Source organism: Hyla sarda, chromosome 1, assembly GCF_029499605.1.
Source record: "Hyla sarda isolate aHylSar1 chromosome 1, aHylSar1.hap1, whole genome shotgun sequence".
Classification (NCBI taxonomy): Eukaryota; Metazoa; Chordata; class Amphibia; order Anura; family Hylidae; genus Hyla; species Hyla sarda.
Window position 1 is genome coordinate 585,134,055 of NC_079189.1, and position 23,614 is coordinate 585,157,668.

The window sequence follows — 23,614 nt, forward strand, 5'->3', positions numbered from 1 at the left end:
GTCGGGGAGTGGTGGTCCGGCTAGTGGCTTTGTGCGGGTCAGAGATGTGCCCGGTGGCGTGTTTTGGGTGGTTGGGAGGTTCGACCGGCAATCCTGGGCCCGCTGTTGGTGCATGGGGATGGTAGCTTCCTGTCCCGTTTTCAATTTACGGCGGTTTTCCGCAAATGTTTGCAGGAGGCTGGCTTTCAAGCGGAGGAATATAGATCTCATTCCTTTCGCATAGGCGCAGCTACTGAGGCTTCTCGGTGGGGGTTGGAGCCGGGGGTGATTAAGAGGATTGGGCGGTGGGAATCTGATCGCTTTAAGCTTTATGTTCGGCCTCATCTGTTGTGAGTTTTGTTTTTTAAGTTCCGTGCTGGCATGTTCTTTTCTGGCATGATCCAGGAGGTGCCTTGTCTGGATGGTCGGACACTCGTATGTTGTCAGAGGGGGTCGAGGGCTGCAGTGCGTCCGGATGGTCGGCAGTTGGGTTTCCCCAGATCGGAGGTGGAGGTTCGCTGGCTGGGACAAGGGGGGATGCGGTGGTCCGAGTTGCTGCCTTGGGTTCACTATTATGCCAGAATGGATAGGGCCCCAGACGTCTTGGTCTTACACCTGGGGGGGAACGATCTGGGATATCGTACATCCAGGGAGCTGATGAGAGACATCAAGTTGGACATTTTACGGCTCTGGTCGGCTTTCCCTGGACTGATCATTCTGTGGTCGGAGGCGTTGGAGGGGGGCCAGGTCGGTGGTGGGCCTGAACCGGGCTCGGGCGAAGGTGAACAAGGCGGGGGGACAGTTCATGGCCCAGAATGGAGGGTTGGTGGTGCGCCATCGGGAATTGGAATCTGGGGACCCAGATTTCATGGCTTCAGACCTGGTCCACCTGAACACCTTTGGCATGGATCTGTGGCTGCTGAATATTCGGGAGGTGGTGGAGTGTGCTTTGAGGGTGTGGAGGAACGTGGCCGAGTAAGGGGTCACTTGCCCTCATTGTGGATGGAGCAGGAGAAGTTCCGGAGGCATTAGGTACTATGGATCGGGAGTAAAGTGGGGCGTGGAGGAGATACGCCCCGGTGCTATGCTTCCTGTGGCCATGGGGGGCCCAGGGAAGGATACGGGGATCCGAAGGTGGTGCTCCAGGGCCAGGTATTGGTCGGCCGGGAGTAAGAGTAGGAGGCCCCAAGAATTCTTTTGGTGGAAACAAAGTGGACGGTGCCTCTGGAGCTTCTCTTGTTTTCGGTGGGGTTTAATAGTTATGGTTATATATGTTATATATATTGTTGTTGTGTGACGTTCATACAAAAGTTATATTTATGCACAATGTTCTAATTGTTAATAAAATTGGGCTGCTGTGGCCTTAGCACCATACAGCTGTGTCGCTCATTATTGGGGAGGGGTTGTATGGTCAGGGACAGGCAGCTAGAATCTCCCCTAGTCAAGGAAGCCCTGTAATGAAGAGAATCGGTGAGGAGGGGCGTATGACAGGGGGATTATGGCCGGAAAGGAAAGGGTTAGTTAGGTTGCGGACATGCAGCTAGGTGGGCAAGAAGGAGGAGGAGTTGGCAAGGGCTATAAAACAGAGGGTCGAGAGGAGGCGCCAGGCAGTTGCCCCACACATAAAGAAGATTCCCGCCAACCCTCCCTGGTAGTATCCGGTTTCGTCGCAGCAGTGGATGGAGCAGGAGAAGTTCCGGAGGCACAGCTCTTGCAGACTTCAGTGACGTCGCGCCTGCTGGGAAAACCCATTTTCACAATGTGATCAAGGGGAAAGACATGATACAGAAAATTATTTTAAGGGTAGGATGGGTGTTAGGAGTAGTTAGGGAATATAATCTGAGTTAGTTTAGAAAATGTGGTTTGATAACAGGTACTCTTTAATCCTTCTAGTTCTTATCAGCTGCTGTATACTACAGAGGAAGTTGGGTAGTTCTTTTCTGTATAACCACAGTGCTCTCTGCTGACACCTCTGTCTATGTCAGGAACTGTCCAGAGCAGGACCAAATCCCCATAGCAAACCTCTCCTGCTCCGGACAAGTACTAGACATGGACAGAGGTGTCAGCAGAGAGCACTGTGGTCAGACTGAAAAGAAATTCAAAAAGAAAAGAACTTCCTCTGTAGTATACAGCAGCTGATAAGTACTGGAAGGATTAAGATTTTTTAATAGAAGTAATTTACAAATATGTTTAACTTTCTGGCACCAGTTGATTTGAAAAAAAAATTGTTTTACACGGGAGTACCCCTTTAACGCCCCTCAGGAGACCGATAGCGTGAGATGTATGCGGTGAGCACGGAGAGTCACTTAATCACGACCAGGGCTGGGGACTCACGTCTAGAAACATCCCGCAACACCACCAGTGCCATGGTTATCGTGAGCTGACTCAAATTAGACTTTAGAAATGTTGAATAAGATGTAGATTCTATGGCCAGGGCTAAGCTATCTTGCTTAACAGCAGGGAAAAAAAACCCGGACTAAGCCTATACCTCCTCCTATAGACTTTCGTTGAGGGGGCGGGCGTGAAGCTCGCACGCAGCGTTCGGAACAATAAACTTCCGGACGCTGGGGAGCTGAGCTTCCGAAGCAGGGCAGCAGAGAATCCCTTTAAAGAAGTACTCCTGGATGTTAAAATTGTTGGAAGTAAAAAAAATTAAGAGATACAAAACGGCCTCCGCTCCCACGGTGCCTCAAGTAACCCACTTCGGCCTTTGCCGCGAACCTCTTCCCGATTGCCGGTGGTTGGTGAGTCATACTGCACTCAGCCAATCACCGGCCTTAGCTAAGTTACCCTTGCACATTCTAGTACCTCAAAAACAATACCTCAGTAACAAACAACATAAGGGTAGGGTCACACGTAGCACATCCGCAGCATATTTGACGATTTGAAAATCTTTTATCTTTTAAAAGTTGTAGAGATGTAGAATATATTTCTATTTCGGATGGTTATTTAAGCAAAAATGCTTTGATCCAGCACATACAGCAAAGGAATTTTCACCTGTGAAAGTTGATATCTAAACGCTGTTCTACAGATAGGAAGAAGTCTTTGACCTTCTGCGGAGAGAAGCTTTGACCATGCGGGTGGTCTTGTCTTAATCAAAGACGTTTATCATCTGGAGACACCTGGTTTCCATTTACACAGAGGAGCCTTGTGCAGATCACATTGTATCTGCTCTACATTTCTTCAGCAAGTGTTCGGCAAAGATGGATTATGGGTTGTGGAAATTCCGCTGTACTGTATCAACTCTTGGATAAAGTTTCTAGATAAATCTGCACAAAATTGACTACAAATCACAAGGACTGGTGCTCTAATGTGTCAACAAGTCTCCTGGGCCTACATTATGTGTTGTGAAAAGTTTTACTTTAATATTTCCATCTGAAGCTGTAAAGCTTTACTGTCACGATGATAGAGACAGATTTGTAACCCCTGGATAAGAGGACTTCATGCAGCAGGTGGTCGTAGAATAAAGGATGGACCACCCACTGGAAGTCAAGAAAATATTAACTTACCCAGGGCCGTGGCAGAGTTCTCCTTTGTAATGTAAGTCTGGAAACATATGTTTTTACACTTCATTCAGGCGTTTGCCAGTGACAACTTGGAATACTCAGATATTCGTTTATCCAGCTAAATTTAAGAAAATGTTATGCTCTAGCCAGAACTATAATCTCACTTGTTCTGAATTCTGAGTTAATAGATGGGGGGATCCCTTTCTCAGGACCCTCATTAATTATCCAGATTGAAGAGCTGATGGAGATGATCCCTATTATTCTGGAGGACCCACAATCCCACAATGCCCAGATAGTTCCATGATCCAGATAGAAGAGACTGCAGGGGTGAACTCTTTTTACAATACTATCACAATACTGTCACAAGAAAAAAAAAATACACACACAGACCAATATTGCCCCATAGAGAGCCCATACAGTGGTAGATACCAACTCTATACAGTCTCCAAAGACCATATAAGTGATTACAGTGCAGTTACTTGCAGTGTGCGATCATAGTCGGTCCCTTTCCCTTTTGCCAGGATGATTTCTTCTAGCCTTAACTCATCCCTACAGAACCTGCCAGAAATACATCTTACACTTTTACAGTACCTGTCTTTCCTTTCCCGCATTGGGTAATTCGATTGGGGGGTAAGTGATTGGTAGGTCTTCCTAGGTTGCTCCAGTAGGTAGACAGGTTTCTCCAGTACAAAGTTTCCCCAGTATATACAGTAAGTGTCCAAGTAAGTATATTCCCCAGTGTATAGGCACCACTGTAGGTATTTTTACTAGTATATAGATGCTCCAGAAGGTAGTTCCTTCAGTATGTAATCACCAGTAGGTAGTTCCCCCAATAAATTGGTCCCAGTAAGTAGTTGCCCATTCTAGACTGGCACCCAGCATGTAGTTTCTCCCTTGGAGCCCCATAATTATTGTTTTCCCCTGTATATAGATACCAATAGGTAGTTTCCTTAGTATATAAGCACCTAGTAAGACATTTCTGCTGTATACAGGCCCTCGATAGGTAGTTTTCACCTGTAAATAGACCCAGAGTAGGTAGTTTCCCTAGTATATAAGTCTACAGTAGGCAGTTTCCCCTGTAGATAGGCCCCCAGTCTAGACAATGCTCTGTGAGCTAAACACATTAGCAATGGCTGCACAACACCGCTAACTTGGAGAACAGGACTTGCTATGTACAATGTATCAGTCTGGAGTCCAGGATGTTTAGCTCACAGCTCCTCCCCGGAGCGCTCACATCGTCATCGGCAGGGATGCGATCCGCGTGGTGGGACGCGCCCGCCCGCGGGTCGCATCCCAATCCTCTCACCTGCCCCGTCCTCCTGCTGTCCTGTCCCTCTGAAATTTATGGTTTAAATAATTTTTATTAGATTTTTTTGAGAAATTTACAACAAAGGAAAGATTGGCCAAAGAAAACAACATGGCCAAGGAACAATACATAACAAATATAACACAGTTATATAAATATTACTAAAGCAATCACTCAGCTGTATGTAGAAATATTAATTTGCAGAATGATGTCTTTGGATGTTGCGGATATTATAGACATATCCGGTAGATCATTATAGGTCATCTTGAAAAATAAAAACGTCACATGAGCAGTTTTCAAGTATTTTATAGTCATACCTATAACTCTGCAGCGAAGAATAGGATTTATCATGACTAGATCCCGTAGTCCTCCCCTCTCTCGTCACAGGAAGACTCACCGGAAATATGTGCAAAGTGTGACACACAGTAATCATAAGAAGTAATGGGTAGTTAGAGTAGTACCATTTAATAATATAGGATGAACATAATTTAATGGAATGGATCCCAGAACAGCATGAAATCTAATAGTGGTCAGTGGATAGTGCTTCATCCAGGTCTTCCATCTCGACTCGCAGGTCCGTCTGTTGTTTAGCTTCCAAGCGTACGTCATTTCGTAAAAACAATTGGACTTGACTGCTTCTATAATGTCAGCTGTAGAAGGGACAGAGGAGGATTTCCACCTAGCTGCAAGTTGGGATCTGTAGGCTGTTAGGATATGGCATAAAGATGTTCTATAAGCGGCGTCTGCTGTGTGAAGGCCTATGTTTAAAAGTACAAGTTTGCTGGATATGGATAATGACTTGTGTGAAACCAGTTGTACTAATTCCTCCACACCTTTCTTCAATGTGTGAAGTGCAGGACACGACCAGAAAATGTGACTTATGGTGCCTGTCAACCCGCATCCCCTCCAACATAGTTGGGAACATGAGGGGATCATGTAATGCAATTTGGCCGGGGTATAGTACCACATTCCCTAACCCACAGTATCCATTCCTCAAACACTTATAGACCTCATGAACCTATCCTCTGACTCCATCTCGAAAATTACCCTTAAGCCATTATATCACTTCTACAATAACGACCTATATATAAATAATGGGCCACGGCATTCTAAGTGGGAAAAATTATTAAACCTGACAATCTCTAACTATGAATGGGCTCAGGCTCTTAAATCTTTAAATAAACACACATCGTGTTTAGGCCATAGAGAACAATTTTTCAAGATGGTCTCTGAAATTTAAAGGGCCAGTGCACCACTAATTGGTGCCTGGCCCAATCAGTGCCAATCAGTACTACACATATAAAAACCCACTTCCCCTTCCTGTCCTTGCCGGATCTTGTTGCCCTAGTGCCCTGAGAAAGCGTTTTGTGTGTTCCCTAGCCTGTATATCCAGACCCTTTGCCGTTGCCCCAGACTACGAAGCTTGCCGCCTGCCTTGACCTTTTGCTACGTCCGACCTTGCCTTCGCCTTGTCCTTGTGTACCACGCCTGTCTCAGCTGTCAGTGAGGTCGAGTCGCTATTAGGGAATACGACCTGGGAGTTACCGCCGCAGCAAGTCCATCCCGCTTTGCGGCGGGCTCTGGTGAAAACCAGTAACTTCTTAGAACCGGTCCCCTGGTACGGCCCACGTCATCCCCTCACTGACACAGTGGATCCACTACCTGCATCCTAACCGCTTACCAGTCCGGGTTCCTGACAGTAGATCCGGCCATGGATCCCGCTGAGGTGCCGCTGCCTAGTCTCGCTGACCTCCCCACCGTGGTTGCCCAGCAGTCTCAACTGATCGCCCAACAAGGACAACAGCTGTCGCAGTTGACCACCATGATCCAGCAGCTTCTGCCTCCACAGTGTCAGTCATCTCCTTCGCCAGCTCCAGCTTCCCCTCCTCTGCGAGCTGCCGCATCTACCTCTCGAGTCCACCTGTCTCTTCCTGAGAAATTTGATGGGGACTCCAAGATGTGCCGCGGGTTTCTGTCTCAATGTTCTCTGCACCTTGAGATGATGTTTGACCAGTTCCCCACTGAACGTTCTAAGGTGGCTTTCGTGGTCAGTTTGTTGTCTGGAAAGGCCTTGTCATGGGCCACACCACTTTGGGACCGCAACGATCTTGCCACTGCTTCCATCCAGTCCTTCTCCTCTGAAGTACGCAGTGTCTTTGAGGAGCCAGCGCGGGCTTCCTCAGCCGAGACGGCTCTTCTGAATCTCGTCCAAGGGAACTCTTCAGTGGGCGAATATGCCATTCAGTTCCGTACCCTTGCCTCTGAACTCGCCTGGAACAATGGGGCTCTCTGCGCGACCTTCAAGAAAGGTTTATCCAGCCACATCAAAGATGTTCTGGCCGCACGAGTTATTCCTGCTAACCTGTCTGAATTAATCCAGTTGGCCACCCGCATTGATATGCGTTTCTCTGAAAGACGCCAGGAGCTCCGCCAAGAAAAGGATCTTGTTCGCACCAGGCGATTTCCTCGCTTGGCACCTCTCTTCCAGAGTCCACTGCCACCTACTCCTGTGCCTCCCGCTGAGGGGGCTATGCAAGGGGATCGGTCTCGCCTGACCCAAGAAGAAAGGACTCGCCACAGAAATGGAAATTTGTGCCTGTACTGTACCGAAAGGACTGCCCTATTCGTCCTCCGCATCAGGAAAACGAGCGCACCTAGTTAACGTGGGAGAGGCGTTACTAGGTGTGAATTCATCCTCTCCACGTCTGACTATACCTGTGCGGATTTCTCTACCTGCAAGTACTAATACTTCTTTCTCCACTGTGGTTTTTCTGGACTCTGGTTCAGCAGGAAATTTCATTGAAGCCTCACTCATCAACAGATTCAATATTCCTGTTACCCGTCTCGTCAAACCTCTTTTCATTTCCTCAGTGAATGGAGAAAGACTGGTCTGCACCGTGCTTTATCGCACAGAACCCTTGCTCATGAACATAGGAGTTTATCATCATGAAAATATAAAATTTTTTGTATTGCCCCCTGAAATTCTTCTTGGCTTGCCCTGGCTCCAGGGTTACGCACCTATCCTTGACTGGGCCACTGGGGACGTTAAGAGTTGGGGACCTTCCTGCCACAAGCGATGTCTCAAGTCGGTTCCTACTAGTCAAGTCTCCATCGCTACACCTTTGCCAGGCCTTCCTAAGGCCTATCAGGACTACTCTCACGTCTTTTGTAAAAAGCAAGTAGAGGTCTTACCACCACAAAGACCCTACGACTGCCCTATTGACTTGCTCCCTGGTACCACACCGCCCCGTGGTAGGATTTACCCACTCTCCGCTCCAGAAACGCAAGCCATGACGGAATACATTCAGGAAAACCTAAAAAGAGGTTTTATCCGGAAATCTTCTTCTCCAGCCGGAGCTGGATTTTTCTTCGTTGCCAAAAAAGATGGATCTCTACGCCCCTGTATTGACTACCGCAGTCTTAATAAAATTACAGTGAAAAATCGCTATCCTCTGCCTCTCATCTCCGAACTCTTTGACCGACTGCGTGGAGCAAAAATTTTCACCAAACTTGATCTAAGGGGCGCATATAACCTCATCCGTATTCGAGAAGGTGATGAATGGAAAACCGCCTTTAATACTAGAGATGGTCACTTTGAATACCTTGTCATGCCCTTTGGACTTTGCAACGCCCCAGCAGTCTTTCAGGACTTTGTTAATGAGATTTTTCGGGACATGTTGTATTCCTGTGTGGTAGTCTATCTTGATGACATCCTAATTTTTTCCTCCAACCTAGAGGAACATCGCCTCCATGTCCGTCAAGTGCTTCAGCGCCTACGCCAAAATCATCTTCACGCCAAAATTGAGAAATGTCTTTTTGAGCGCAGCAGTCTACCCTTCCTGGGATACATAGTGTCCGGTCAAGGCCTTCAAATGGACCCTGATAAGCTATCTGCGGTAATAGATTGGCCTTGTCCCACTGGCCTGCGAGCTATCCAAAGATTTCTCGGATTTGCAAATTATTACCGTCAATTCATTCCCCACTTCTCCACCATCGTTGCTCCTATTGTAGCACTGACCAAGAAAAATGCTAATCCGAAATCCTGGCAACCACAGGAGGAGGAAGCCTTTAACCACCTCAAAGCCACCTTCTCCTCTGCTCCAGTCTTGTCCAGACCAGATCCTCTGAAGCCCTTCTTCCTCAAGGTTGACGCCTCCTCAGTTGGAGCCGGAGCTGTTCTTCTACAAAAAAACGCTAAGGGAAAAAATATCACTTGCGGATTTTTCTCCAAAACCTTTTCTCCTCCTGAGAAAAACTATTCCATAGGAGACCGTGAACTATTGGCTATTAAGTTGGCACTTGAGGAGTGGAGACATTTTCTGGAAGGATCCCTTCATCCCATCACCATCTACACAGATCACAAAAAATTGTCGTATCTTCAATCCGCCCAGCGGTTAAATCCTCGCCAGACTAGATGGTCATTGTTTTTTGCCCATTTCAACTTTCAAATCCATTTTCATCCTGCGGACAAGAATGTCAGGGCTGATGCTCTATCATGTTCCACTGATGCCACAGAAGCCGAGACCCTTCCTCAGCACATCATACCTCCTGAGTGTCTGATCTCGTCTGCTCCGGCTTCTCTGGTGCCAATTCCTCCAGGAAAACCTTATGTTCCTCCACGTCTTCGCCTCCGGATCCTCAAATGGGGCCATTTCTCTCATCTGGCTGGTCACGCTTGAATCAAAAAATCTATACAGTTGATTACCAAACACTATTGGTGGTCCTCCCTGGAAAAAGATGTGACCGATTTCGTACGAGCCTGTACAGTGTTTGCACGTGACAAGACCCCGCGCCAGAAGCTTGCAGGTCTTCTCCTTCCTCTGCCAGTGCCTGAACAGCCTTGGTCCTACATAGCCATGGACTTCATCACTGACCTTCCTTTATCTCTTGGCAACACTGTCATCTGGGTGGTCGTTGATCGTTTTTCCAAAATGGCTCATTTTGTCCCGCTTCCTGGCCTTCCTTCTGCGCCACAGTTGGCGAAGCATTTTTTCCTGCAGATTTTTAGTCTTTACGGGCTTCCCACGCATATCGTCTCGGATAGAGGCGTTCAATTTGTGTCAAAATTTTGGAGAGCTCTCTGCAATCAATTAAAGATCAAATTGAATTTCTCTTCCTCCTATCACCCCAAATCCAATGGACAAGTGGAAAGAGTGAACCAGATTCTTGGTGACTACTTGCGACATTTTGTCTCCTCCCGTCAAGATGATTGGGTCGACCTTCTGCCCTGGGCTGAATTCTCGTACAATTTAAAAAATTCTGAATCTGCCTCCAAATCTCAATTTTTTGTGGTGTACAGCCATAACCCGCTGCCCCCCCCCCCCCTCCCCATTCCCACTTCATCTGGAGTTCCTGCTGTGGATGAATTAACCCGGGACTTCTCCTCTATCTGGAAGGAGACTCAAAAGTCGCTCTTACTGGCCTCTTCTCGCATGAAGAGACATGCGGATAAAAAGAGAAGAACTCCTCCTGTCTTTGCTCCTGGTGAAAAAGTGTGGCTCTCTGCCAAAAACATTCGGTTTCATGTCCCTAGCTACAAGCTGGGTCCTCGTTACCTCGGGCCATTTAAAATCAAAAACCAAATCAATTCTGTCTCCTACAAGCTCCATCTTCCTTCTTCTCTTCGTATTCCCAACTCTTTCCATGTTTCTTTTCTCAAACTTCTTATACTTAACCGTTATTCTCCCAAGGTCACTGTTCCTGCTCCTGTTTCTGGCTCCTCTGATGTCTTCACTGTCAAAGAGATCCTCGCCTCCAAGATTGTCCGAGGTAAAAGATTTTTTTTAATTGATTGGGAGAATTGTGGTCCAGAAGAGAGGTCCTGGGAATCTGAGGCCAACATTCTGGACAAAGAGCTTGTCCGCAGATTCCTGGGCTCCAAAAAGAGGGGGAGACCAAAGGGGGGGGGGGGTACTGTTATGCCGAGCGCTCCGGGTCCCTGCTCCTACCCGAAGCGCTCGCAGCATTCTTCTGTATGCAGCGCCCCGGTCAGACCCGCTGACCGGGAGCGCTGCTCTGCTATCACCGGTGGGGATGCGATCCGCGTGGCGGGACGCGCCCGCCCGTGGGTCGCATCCCAATCCTCTCACCTGCCCCGTCCTCCTGCTGTCCTGTCCCGGCGCGTGCGGCCCCGCTCTCTAGGGCTCTCTGAAATTTAAAGGGCCAGTGCACCACTAATTGGTGCCTGGCCCATGACTAGGGGATCGTAGAGTTACGCTTGGCCTTCACCACCCCTTTACTCACTACCTTATCCCAATGAAACACAGAAACTCCAATGTGGTGCAAAGGCCACAGTGGACCCAATTTTATTATCCAATTATCCAAAACCAGTTAACAAATATATATTCATAAATATATATATAAATATAACACTTTACATATCTTCATTAGTGTTGCTCGCGAATATTCGCAATACGAATTTTATTTGCGAATATCGCATATTCGCGAATTCGCGAATATTCGCGAATATAGCACTATATATTCGTAATTACGAATATTCGTTTGTTTTTTTTTGTTTTTGTTTTTTTCACAGTACACATAACAGTGATCATCCCTCTCTGCTTCCAGCTTGTGTAGTGTAAAGAAGGCTCTAATACTACTGTGTGAGACTGGTGTGCGAATTTTCGCATATGCCAAAATTTGCATATGCTAATTTTCGCATATGCGAATTTTTGCTTGAACGGGTTTTTGTATATGCAAATTTTCGCATATGGTAATTTTCGCACACGCGAATATTTGCATATGCGAAAATAAAACGCGAATATTCGTCCATATATTCGCAAATATTCGCAAATTCGAATATGGCCTATGCCGCTCAACACTAATCTTCATAAATAACATACCCCCTAACATCTCCAGCTATCCAAGGTCACATTACCCCATAACATTTACATAACCTGAACATAGTGCAAAATGAATTAACCCAAACTCCTGATATAGCACCAGACTGTAAGGGGACCTGAAGGCAGCTTCTCCTTTCGCTCTCTCCTACTTTGCCCTTGGTTGACCGTCACCTAACCCAAGGGCACTACCTTCGGAGACCACTGTGCCAACCACTCGAGCATGCCTCCAGATCCCCCTCCAACTCCCACCAAGGTGGCCGGTTGTGACCCCTAACACCCAGCCGGCCCTCCACAAAGCCACTGCTCTCTCCACCACTTCCCGAATGGACAGGTTCCACAAATCCATCCCAATAGGCGTCAAGTGAACCTTATCCCACCCCAAAAACTCCACTGAAGGCACCTCCAAATCCGTGTGGGGAACTACCAAACCCCCATTACGAGCCACAAATTTACTCGCAGCTTTGTTCAACCTGGCCCTGGCCCGATTCACCTTCGTCACTGACCGCGCCTGCTCCCATTTCAAACGCGCCACGATATCAGACCTGATGATAACTACCCCCCGGGAAAGAGGCCCAAAGGCGCAACAAGTCCAGCTTAATGTCCCGCAGCAGCGATTTGGAGGTGCGCACCGCCAGATCATTCCCCCCAGCATGTATGACTAACACCTTAGGGGCCCTGTCCAATTCCACAAACGAATGCAAGAAAGGCAGCAGCTCTGACCACATCAACCCCCCCCCCCCCCTCCCTAACCAGCGCACCTGGGCGACATCCCTACTGAGCCCCAGCGGCCTCCCATCCGGTCTCACATCGGCCCGCTCTCCCCCCTACAAACGTAGGAATGCCCTACGATCCAAACCAAGCAAGGTCCAGGATCTGTAAAACATAAAAAAAAACAAAAATAAAAAAACACCACGGCCCAACATCCCCCGTCGGACACATATTACAATAAATGAGGACGTACATACAGCCTAAAACGCTGCGACTCCCACCTCCCAATCTTCTGAACAGCCTCGCACCCCAGCCCCCACCTAGACTCCTCTGTAGCCGCTCCGTTCCGGAACGAGTGCGAGCTATACTCCGCAGGAGTTCAACCACCCCCACACAGCGCCTAAAAACCTGCACAAACTGGAACTTAGACAAATAAGAACCATCCTGATGCAACAACAACGGCCCAACCCCCACCGGGCGCAACTCCAAAAATTCCGGATAACACCGGACCGGACACATCTCCGAGCCCTGCAGCGCCGCCAGGCACACCACAAAACCCCGGCCCTCTTGGTCCGTTTTCGACCTCCGGAGCACACAGTCCAGCACCTCACCCACCAATACCACATCCACCGCCAACAAACCCCCCGATCTCTGACGACTCGGGGCCACTAGCTCCGATATGCCAAACGCCCCGAAAAAAGCCAGGGCAAACGCCAGCCTAAAAAGAGCAACCTCGTACCCCGACACACAAACCTCCCCCAACACAGACCCCAACCGAGTCAACAAAGAAGAAGACACCGGCCTACAAGTATTCCTCGTAGTCGCGCCCCTCCGGAACCCCTTAGCAGCCTGACTCACCAAGAACGATTTGGTCACGTCCAGGATCCCCCTCAACTTGAACCAAAACGCCAGCGCCGCAAGTCGGCGCCCCAATCCCACTTTAGATACCCCAACCTGAAACAACCTGCCAACATAAAACAACGTCAGACTCTCCCACAACTCCCCAGAACCACCCACCTCCGCCACCAAGGACTCCCACTCGGACCAGCACCTACCATACCCTGCCCACGTTGCGTCACTCACTGACCGGTGTACCAGCTCCATAGCCACAGTCAGACCACCGTCCACAGCCACTCCAGGCAAGGCAGCCCTTCCACGTCCGCCGCTGGCGCCAGCTCTCGAAAACGGCCCCACTAAAACCGAGAAAGAGAGTCAGCGATGGAGTTATCAACCCCCGGAACATACTTAGCTACAAAATGCGCATTCAATTCAAGCCCCCGCAGCACCAACCTATGCAGCAAACTCACCACGTGTGGCAATCCCGCCTACTGTGCATTAACCGCCTGTACCACCCCGAGATTATCACAACGAAAGCACACCTTGCGATTCCTAAGCATGTCACCCCAGATCACTACCGCCATCACGATGGGGAACAACTCCAACAATGCCAGATTCCGCACCAACCTCCTGCCCTTCCAGTCCTCCGGCCACGGCACCGCGCACCACTACCCTTGCAGGTAGGCTCCAAAACCCGAACTCCCCGCCGCATCCGTATAGAACTCAAGGTCCCAACTAGACACCACATCTGCCATTACCACAGACCTCCCATTATACTGTGACAAAAAGGACCGCCACACCTCCAAATCTGCCCGCACTTCCCCTGAAAGTCGCACATAATGATGCGGCCTCCTCACACCCGCCGTGGCCGCGACCAACCGCCTGCAGAACCCCCGACCCATAGGCATAATGCGGCACGCAAAACTGAGTTGCACTTTACGCACTCGCCACGCCATCTCCACCGCCTCCACCAACTCGGTCAACTTGTCAGCCGGCAGTCGGAATTCCATCGCCACCATATCTATCTCAATCCCCAAGAACTTCAGAGCCGTACACGGACCCTCGGTCTTGTCGAGCGCCAATGGCACCCCAAACAGAGCCGCAACCCATTCCATGGTCTGCAACAAAACCCTGCACAACGCCGACCCCGCCGGACCCAAAAATAAAAAAATCATCAAGGTAGTGCAGGACCGAGGACACCTGAGCCTCGCTCCGCACCACCCACTCCAAGAAGGTGCTGAACCGCTCAAAGTACGAGCAGGAGATCGAGCACCCCATGGGCAGGCACATGTCCACGAAAAAACAACCCTCCCAAACACAACCCAGCAAATAGAAGCTATCAGGATGAACTGGCAATAGGCGGAAGGCAGCCTCAATGTCAGTTTCGCCATCAACATACCCGCCCCAAAATGCCTCACCCACCGCAATGCCGCATGGAACAAAGTATAGGAGACCGCACACAAAGTCAGGTCGATCCCATCATTCACCGACCCGCCGTCCGGATGGGAGAGGTGGTGAATGAGCCTAAACTTGTTAGGCTCCTTCTTTGGCACCAAACCCAAGGGCGACAGGCACAAATCAGGCAACAGCAAAGCAGCAAACGGACCCGCCATCCGGTCCATCGCTACCTCCCTAAAAAGCTTCTCACGCACCACCCCCAGGTGCGCCAATGCTTAAAACAAATTTCGCCCACCCCCCCTGACCCCTCCGCAGTGCTCGGAATCCGGAACCCGCATGAGAACCCCTCCTGCAGCAATGCAGCCGCGCCTCTATCTGGGTAACGCGCGAGGAACGGCAGCATCTCTGCCAACCTCACCGGCGTCGCCCCTCTTCTGCTCAGCCTCCCTGGATCCTTTGCCTTTTCCGCGCTTAAAGCAACGGGACAAACCATGGGCGCTGCCGCACCCGGAGCATTCGTGCTTAAATTTGCACTCGTTCCCGAACTTGCATTGGCCGTCGTTAAACTGCCAACAGCCCCCTTTCCCCGTCCCCCCTTGCTTACCTGCCTCGGCCCCGCTGCCCCCGTTCCCGAAAGGCCCACTCCCACCACTCCTAGGGCTCGCCATAAGCCTCATCCAGAGGCTAATATCCTTATGGTCCCAACGTAACGCTGGGGGCGGACGGCCTTCCGCTGCCGGAACTGCTCGTCATATTTAAGCCACGCGTTACCACCATAAACCCTATACGCCTCCCCCATCAAATCAAGGTAACAGAAAAGGGCCGGACAATTATCCCCCAAAATGGCGAACGCCTGCAGCCAATTCGAGAACGTCCGCGGTATCAGCCGATACCGCCGACGTTCCTCCTTCTTAGACTCATCTGGCTTAATCCTATCTAGATTGAACTTCTCCAGCAGGAGCAACAAAAAATTTTCAACATAATCCCCTTTCCAAATACGTTCCCTAACCTCCACCCTCAAGTGTGCACCTAACGGGCCCTCAAAGCACACGTAAACCTCTCCCTTAGCCGAATCCGCCATCCTCACCCCATCAACCATCGCATCTGCAGCCGCCACCGCCGGAGCCGCAGTCACCACACTAGCCGTAGCTGCAGGCGCCGTACCAGCCGCAACAACAGCCGTCGGGGACCCCCCCCCCCCGACTACGCAGCAAGCCACACATCTCACGCAACAAAGCATACAATCCCTCCCCACCCCTAACATTGGAGCCGGTGGTCCACTCACCCAACCTCTCTGGGGCCGGACGCCCAGCGGCTGTAGCTCCAGTCACGTCTCGATCACCACCATCAGCCTCGCCATCCGTCCGGACCTCCGCGGGGCCCTGGGGCCAACTGCCCCCGGCCGCACTGCTCGGCCCGTCCCGAGCAGCACCGACACTGCGTCCTACTGTAGACTCCCGGAGCTGCCCCCAGCGATTCCAGGGGCATCCACCTCAGGGGAGGGGGGATCTCCCCCGCTGTCCAGCAGCTCGCCATCCTCAGGATCCGACACACTAGTGGCCGAGCTGGCTGACGCCCGCCCCCATCCATGGCTCCCACAGTCCAGTCATCCCCCATGCCGGCCCCTATCAGCCCCCGGAGCAGCACGCGTCCAGGCTCCCCCGGCCGGACCAGCAGACACAGGCCCAGCACGTCCCCGCGCTCCTGCCGTAGCAGTCGCCACTGTAGGTATGGGTGCGGGGCTATCAGCACTCCCCCCCGGCTCCTCTGCACCGCAGCCACCACAGTAACCGCGGTCCCCCCACGTGCAGGTGCTCCCCCTGCAGTCTCCTCCATCATGGCCCGGGCCCTGCCTCCCAGCCCCTCCGTGGACGGACTCCTCCGACGGCTTCGCCTAATCCCCGCCCCCCGCCGCCATTACCTCCGCGCTCCACGTGTTCCTCCAGGCAGGATCGGCCATAGATGGGAGGCGCTCGCTGCGTCTGTTGTGCAGTCGCACACCGGCCACCCCAGGCAGAACCCCCGTCCCCACCGCCACTCGCCACCACCGAAGACCTGGCAGGGGAAGCCGGAGGGCCCCCCCACAGGAAAGTCACAGTGGCCGCGACCCGGGGACCACCTCAGGACTCTCCGGCGCCCTAGAGCGGCACGTGCTGGCGCAATGCGGGGCCGGGGCTGAGCTGTCGCCGCATCCCGATCCTTCAGCATCACCCAGCAGCTGCTCCTCCAGCCAGCCCCTACCTCGCAGCGAGGCCACAGCACACACCCTCTGCAGCAGCTCCTCCATCTCACGGTCCGACATGGTGTGCGATTCTTCTTCCCCACTGACTCCTCCTCTTCCTCCCGTACTGCTTATATACTCCTACTACCCCCCCCCCTTCTACGTCACCTAGCCCCCCTTCCCTACCTACAACACTCCTTACTGCACATCCTACTGCCCCCTGTCATGTGCCCCCTCCCATGCTGTCCACTCCGGGGGCTCTCTATCAGTGCCAATCAGTACCTTGCCTTCCCCTTGTCCTTGTGTACCACGCCTGTCTCAGCTGTCAGTGAGGTCAAGTCGCTATCAGGGGATACAACCTGGAAGTTACCGCTGCAGCAAGTCCATCCCGCTTTGCGGCGGGCTCTGGTGAAAACCAGTAACTTCTTAGAACCGGTCCCCTGGTACGGCCCACGTCATCGCCTCACTGACACAGAGGATCCACTACCTGCATCCTAACCGCTTACCAGTCCGGTTCCTCACAGCTATGTACAATGTATCAGTCTGGAGTCCAGGATGTTTAGCTCACAGAGCATTGTCTAAACTGGATACAATTGTCTCCACTTCTCAGCTGAGAGCAGGACTAGCTATGTACAATGTATCAGTCTGGATTCCAGGATGTTTAGCTCACAGAGCATTGTCTAGACTGGATACAATTGTCTCCACTTCTCAACTGAGAGCAGGACTAACTATGTACAATGTATCAGTCTGGAATCCAGGATGTTTAGCTCACAGAGCATTGTCTAGACTGGATACAGTTGTCTCCACTCCTCAGCTGAGAGCAGGACTTGCTATGTACAATGTATCAGTCTGGAGTCCAGGATGTTTAGCTCACAGAGCATTGTCTAGACTGGATACAATTGTCTCCACTTCTCAGCCCAGAGCAGGACTAGCTATGTACAATGTATCAGTCTGGAGTCCAGGCTGTTTAGCTCACAGAGCATTGTCTAGACTGAATTAAAATCTCTCAAAGGAAAAACAGCTTTAATTTTAAGAAGTAAAATAAGGACTGTTAATGCAGAGATTTCAGAGAAATAAAATTAGTCATGGAGTTTTAGTAACGTCCTCCCTAGAGCTAACAATGTGTGATGAGAAGAATGACTAAATAAGTGATCTAGCAATCACTTACGCCCAATATAAATAGAAGATTAAAACAAGAGGTATTGGACAAGCAAAGCACAGTCAATCATAAGCTGGAATAAATCATCCACCTGACATGGGCGGCATGAGTCAGTGACAGAATCTGTGCTCTGTTACAATGACTTTCTCTATAAATGGGACATTTTTTACAAATTTTTTTTTTATGTAATCACCAAAGTCAAAGATCTGACCAAATAGTATTAAAGAGAAACTGACAGCCTCTTCACCCACAATAAACCCAATATACTGGGTTATAGTGCAGGTGAACAGCTTTAAAAAAAATAATAATCCTCACTTACATTAATCGGTGGAGTATTTGTAGAGTTCTGCCCATTTTTTCTTCTATTCCTATTGTGCAGTTCTGCACAATGGAGGCGGGATACCGGCTCGCCAAGCTCCCCTGCCTCCTCCATATTAACGCCCCCCTAATGGAAATGTCTGCCAAAGGTGAGTGCTCTGCTGTCTGAGCCTTGCACTTTTGTTGTTTGTTTTTTCTTTTACGGGGTTCACTATACGGGATAAATAACATTATCGTTTTATAGTACAAGTTGTTACGAACTTTGCAATACCTATTATGTGTAGTGTATTTTTGTGATATACAGCACTTTATTGGGAATCGGGCAGAGATTACATTTTTTTCTACACTTTATTTATTTATTGAAAACTATTTTATTTTTATACTTTTAACTCTATACTTGTTATATTATACTACAGTTTATCTGTACTGCAACATGGGTATACACTGACATTCAGCCTGTGCGATCCAGCCTATAGCTGGACCTCACAGGCTACCATACGCGACAGACAGGAGGCCATCAGCTGGCCTCCTGCTGCCATGACAACCATCAGGACCCTGCGATCGCATTGAGGAGTTGCTGATGGGGAACTTGGAGAGCCCCCTCCCCTGTCAATCCTATAGATGCTGTGGTCAGTACTGACAGCCAGATCCCCCCACTGATCTCCTGCAGCGCGTTGTGCAGAGCAGGAAATTATAAGGACATATGCTCACGTCCAATCGCTGGACATAATGGCTGCAAGCTAATTGGTGATCGCTGAAAGGGGGGGGGGGAGCACGAAGACAGGAAAGCTGAGAAGCCATAGACCAAAAGAAGACGTGTGGTGGAACGGGACACATTAAACGGCCCAGCCAACGCAGAATGGCCATTTTGTGCAATGGCCCAAACATACAAAGGCATCCTAAATTGTGGGCTTTGAGAACGTATTAAAACTAGTGTATGTTGAGGTCATCATAAGTCGAGCATTTACTGTATTAACTTAATTTTTGTACAAAAGGCAATGTGATATCCTTTGAGTTTTTCCTTAAAGGGGCATTCTGGGATTTTTTTATTTTTATTTGACTATGCTACAGGAGCAGTAAAGTTAGCATAGTTCATAATATAGTGTCTATTCCTGTGTTTCACGGTGGTCTCGCAATTATGTGATTTTTGTCCCAATGTTTATTTTTAACAGCATACAAAATGAGTGTCTCAGGTATACCAAGGTTGCAGTGCAACCCGAGACATTACATCACTAGTTAGGTGTTCAACAGGAGCCTGTCTGTGCTTGAATTGGTGGAGGGGGGGGGGGGAGGTGGATCATTCTGCAGTGAAATGTAGTTTTGCAACAGCTGGAGGCACCCTGGTCAGAAAACATCGGTCTATTGCATGGGAAGGATTACAGGTGTGTTTCAATGGGTGGGGTGGCTTATGTGTGGGAGGGAAAAAAGTGACCTCACACTTACAGACAAGGGATCATAAGACTTGTTTGAGAAAACAAACTCCATCAAGAAATACCAGTTCACAAAAAGATAGCCACAGCGTTATGGTTGACTATGAACATAGCTATTTAGCCCCAAGACAAGCACAGATCATTCCTAAGCATGTCCATTTCAGTATGGCAGGTGCGTACTAAAATCACCTTATGATGGATAACCCCTTTAATAAATCACTTTTTCCAATAATGTTAGAGTAAATATGAAACTGCCGATGTTAAGAATGCAAAAATGTTGCATGCGGCGCCATTTGTTTTTGACTTGGCTATAGACTTCTATAGACTTAGGAAAAATGACATGTCCCTGCCTATCTGACAATGGCGTTCTACTTGCCAGTTTTGTACCTTGGCCCCAGGACCTGTTTGGTCTCATTCTCATATTGTTCTGATTCCAAAAATTGCAGCAGTTACTGTGTTTCTTCAGCCAAGTCTGCTAAAGAGAACATTTAACCCAACCACATGAAACAGACTGCATTTCCTATTGGAACTACTAGTTCAGTAGCTAAACGCTGTGGTCCTGGAAGCCGAGATCAAAAATGACCGAGACGTTCGTACTGACCAAACAATTACAGGATAATGAGGAAACCTTTCAGAGAACATAGCCCCCCCCCCCCCCCCCTATTTAAATTTGTTCATGAAATATAAAAAAATGAAAAAGAAAAATACAGAATTGATGGATTTTAAATTGTACGGAACTCATAAGGGTGGAGAACGTGTCAAGAGCCACTGCGGCTTGCTAAGTGATTTACAAGGTTTTCTACTCATAAAGGGATTCATGGTTTGATCACATCCAGACTAAAATAAGACGAAAAATACAACTGACAACTAGGTGTAATATTTCTATCATCATATGTCTCAACACTCCAGGCTGTTTATTTCACAGAGCATTGTCTAGACTGGATACAATTGTATCACTTCTCAGCTGAGAGCAGGACTAGCTATGTACAATGTATCAGTATGGAGTCCAGGATATTTAGCTCACAGAGCATTGTCTAGACTGGATACAATTGTCTCCACTTCTCAGCTGAGAGCAGGACTAGCTATGTACAATGTATCAGTATGGAGTCCAGGATATTTAGCTCACAGAGCATTGTCTAGACTGGATACAATTGTATCACTTCTCAGCTGAGAGCAGGACTAGCTATGTACAATGTATCAGTCTGGAGTCCAGGCTGTTAGCTCACAGAGCATTGTCTAGACTGGATACAATTGTCTCCACTTCTCAGCTGAGAGCAGGACTAGCTATGTACAATGTATCAGTCTGGAGTCCAGGATGTTTAGCTCACAGAACATTGTCTAGACTGGATACAATTGTCACCACTTCTCAGCTGAGAGCAGGACTAGCTATGTACAATGTATCAATCTGGAGTCCAGGCTGTTTAGCTCACAGAGCATTGTCTAGATTGGATACAATTGTCTCCACTTCTCAGCTGAGAGCAGGACTAGATATGTACAATGTATCAATCTGGAGTCCAGGCTGTTTAGCTCACAGAGCATTGTCTAGATTGGATACAATTGTCTCCACTTCTCAGCTGAGAGCAGGACTAGCTATGTACAATGTATCAGTATGGAGTCCAGGCTGTTTAGCTCACAGAGCATTGTCTAGACTGGATACAATTGTCTCCACTTCTCAGCTGAGAGCAGGACTAGCTATGTACAATGTATCAATCTGGAGTCCAGGCTGTTTAGCTCACAGAGCATTGTCTAGACTTGATACAATTGTCTCCACTTCTCAGCTGAGAGCAGGACTAGCTATGTACAATGTATCATTCTGGAGTCCAGGCTGTTTAGCTCACAGAGCATTGTCTAGACTGGATACAATTGTTCCCACTTCTCAGCTGAGAGCAGGACTAGCTATGTACAATGTATCAGTCTGGAGTCCAGGATGTTTTGCTCACAGAGCATTGTCTAGACTGGATACAAGGTCCTCCACTTCTCAGCTGAGAGCAGAACTAGCTATGTACAATGTATCAGTCTGGAGTCTAGGCTGCTTAGCTCACAGAGCATTGTCTAGACTGGATACAATTGTCTCCACTTCTCAACTGAGAGCAGGACTAGCTATGTCCAATGTATCAGTCTGGAGTCCAGGATGTTTCGCTCACAGAGCATTGTCTAGACTGGATACAAGTGTCTCCACTTCTCAGCTGAGAGCAAGACTAGCTATGTACAATGTATCAGTCTGGAGTCCAGGCTGTTTAGCTCACAGAGCATTGTCTAGACTGGATACAATTGTCTCCACTTCTCAGCTGAGAGCAGGACTAGCTATGTACAATGTATCAGTCTGGAGTCCCGGATGTTTAGCTCACAGAGCATTGTCTAGACTGGATACAATTGTCTCCACTTCTCAGATGAGAGCAGGACTAGCTATGTACAATGTATCAGTCTGGAGTCCAGGATGTTTAGCTCGCAGAGCGTTGTCTAGACTTGATACAATTATATATACTCTTCTCAGCTGAGAGCAGGACTAGCTATGTACAATGTATCAGTCTGGAGTCCAGGATGTTTAGCTCACAGAGCATTGTCTAGACTGGATACAAGTGTCTCCACTTCTCAGCTGAGAGCAGGACTAGCTATGTACAATGTATCAGTCTGGAGTCCAGGATACAATTTTGAAATTGTTGAGGGAGATGGGGGAATTTACAGGTCTCTCTCATTAAAATCAACTCTCTTTCCATGTCACTTCTAAACATACGATAAAAAAAATTGTAAATTGCGCCAAAATTTGCAATATTATATGGCAGAAAACCAGTCAAAGTCTATAAGCAAGTAGTAGAAATGTTCATTTCATTTATACAGAAATTAAGCTTTATTCATAAAAAACATAACACTAAAAACATTTAAAGAGTATCTGTCATCTGATCAAAAAATTCTAAAGGCTCTTGACTGACTCCCCCTGCCCTACCAATAACACCCATGCTTTTATTTATTGATTGATTTATATACATATATTTTTTTGCAATTTTTACCTCTATTTTGGCTGTTTTAGTGTGCTCACCACCTTTGAGATCCTCTGCATAGGTAGGAGCATTCCCTGGCAGCCCTGCTGGAGAGAACTTTCGCCCTTTCTCTTCTATGCAGTGCTGGTGATTCGGGAGCACGCACAGATCATGAAGCCAACCAGGATCGGCTGCTTCTGATTTCCCTCCTCCCCGTTTACCACTGTACATATTCCACAGAGAGGAGGGAGACCAGAGGTGCGGACCTACTGAAGCACAGGCTGGGACAAAGTCGAGTAAGTTAGGGCTGGACTAGCACTCCTCTGTGTTCACTCCTGTCCTATCAGGCTGCGGCATGAAAATAGGAAAGGGTTACAGAGCAGCCTACAGTGATTGGATGAAGAGACGCAGCACAGCAGACTGGAGGAATTGAATGCATGGTGAGTGAGGGCAGGCTCAGTGATTGCCTCGGACACGCCCCTTCCTGAGCAGTGGATGTCAGAATGAGTGAGCAGCAGAACAGAGGGATTTGTGAGCCAAATACAGATGCTAGACACTTAAAAAAGACATGGAAAGCATCTGCATGACCTAGTAAGTAACATATAGAAGCAATATTGTTTTCTGTGATATGACAGGTATTCTTTAAGATAAACATGCATTAATGTTAAAAGGGGTACACCGCCGCTAGACATCTTATCCCATATCCAAAGATTAGGGAATAAGATATCTGATCGTGGGTGTCCAGCTGCTTGGATCCCCTGTGATCTTCGTTCAGGCATCTGGCGTTCTGAACATTAGATTCAGAATGCTGGGTTCAGGTGGCCGTGGTCATGGCATCACACCATGCCTCCATTCCTGTCTATGGGAGGCAAAATGACGGCCATCAGAACGCTGGGTGCCTGCACGGAGATCTTGGGGATCCGAGCGGCCGG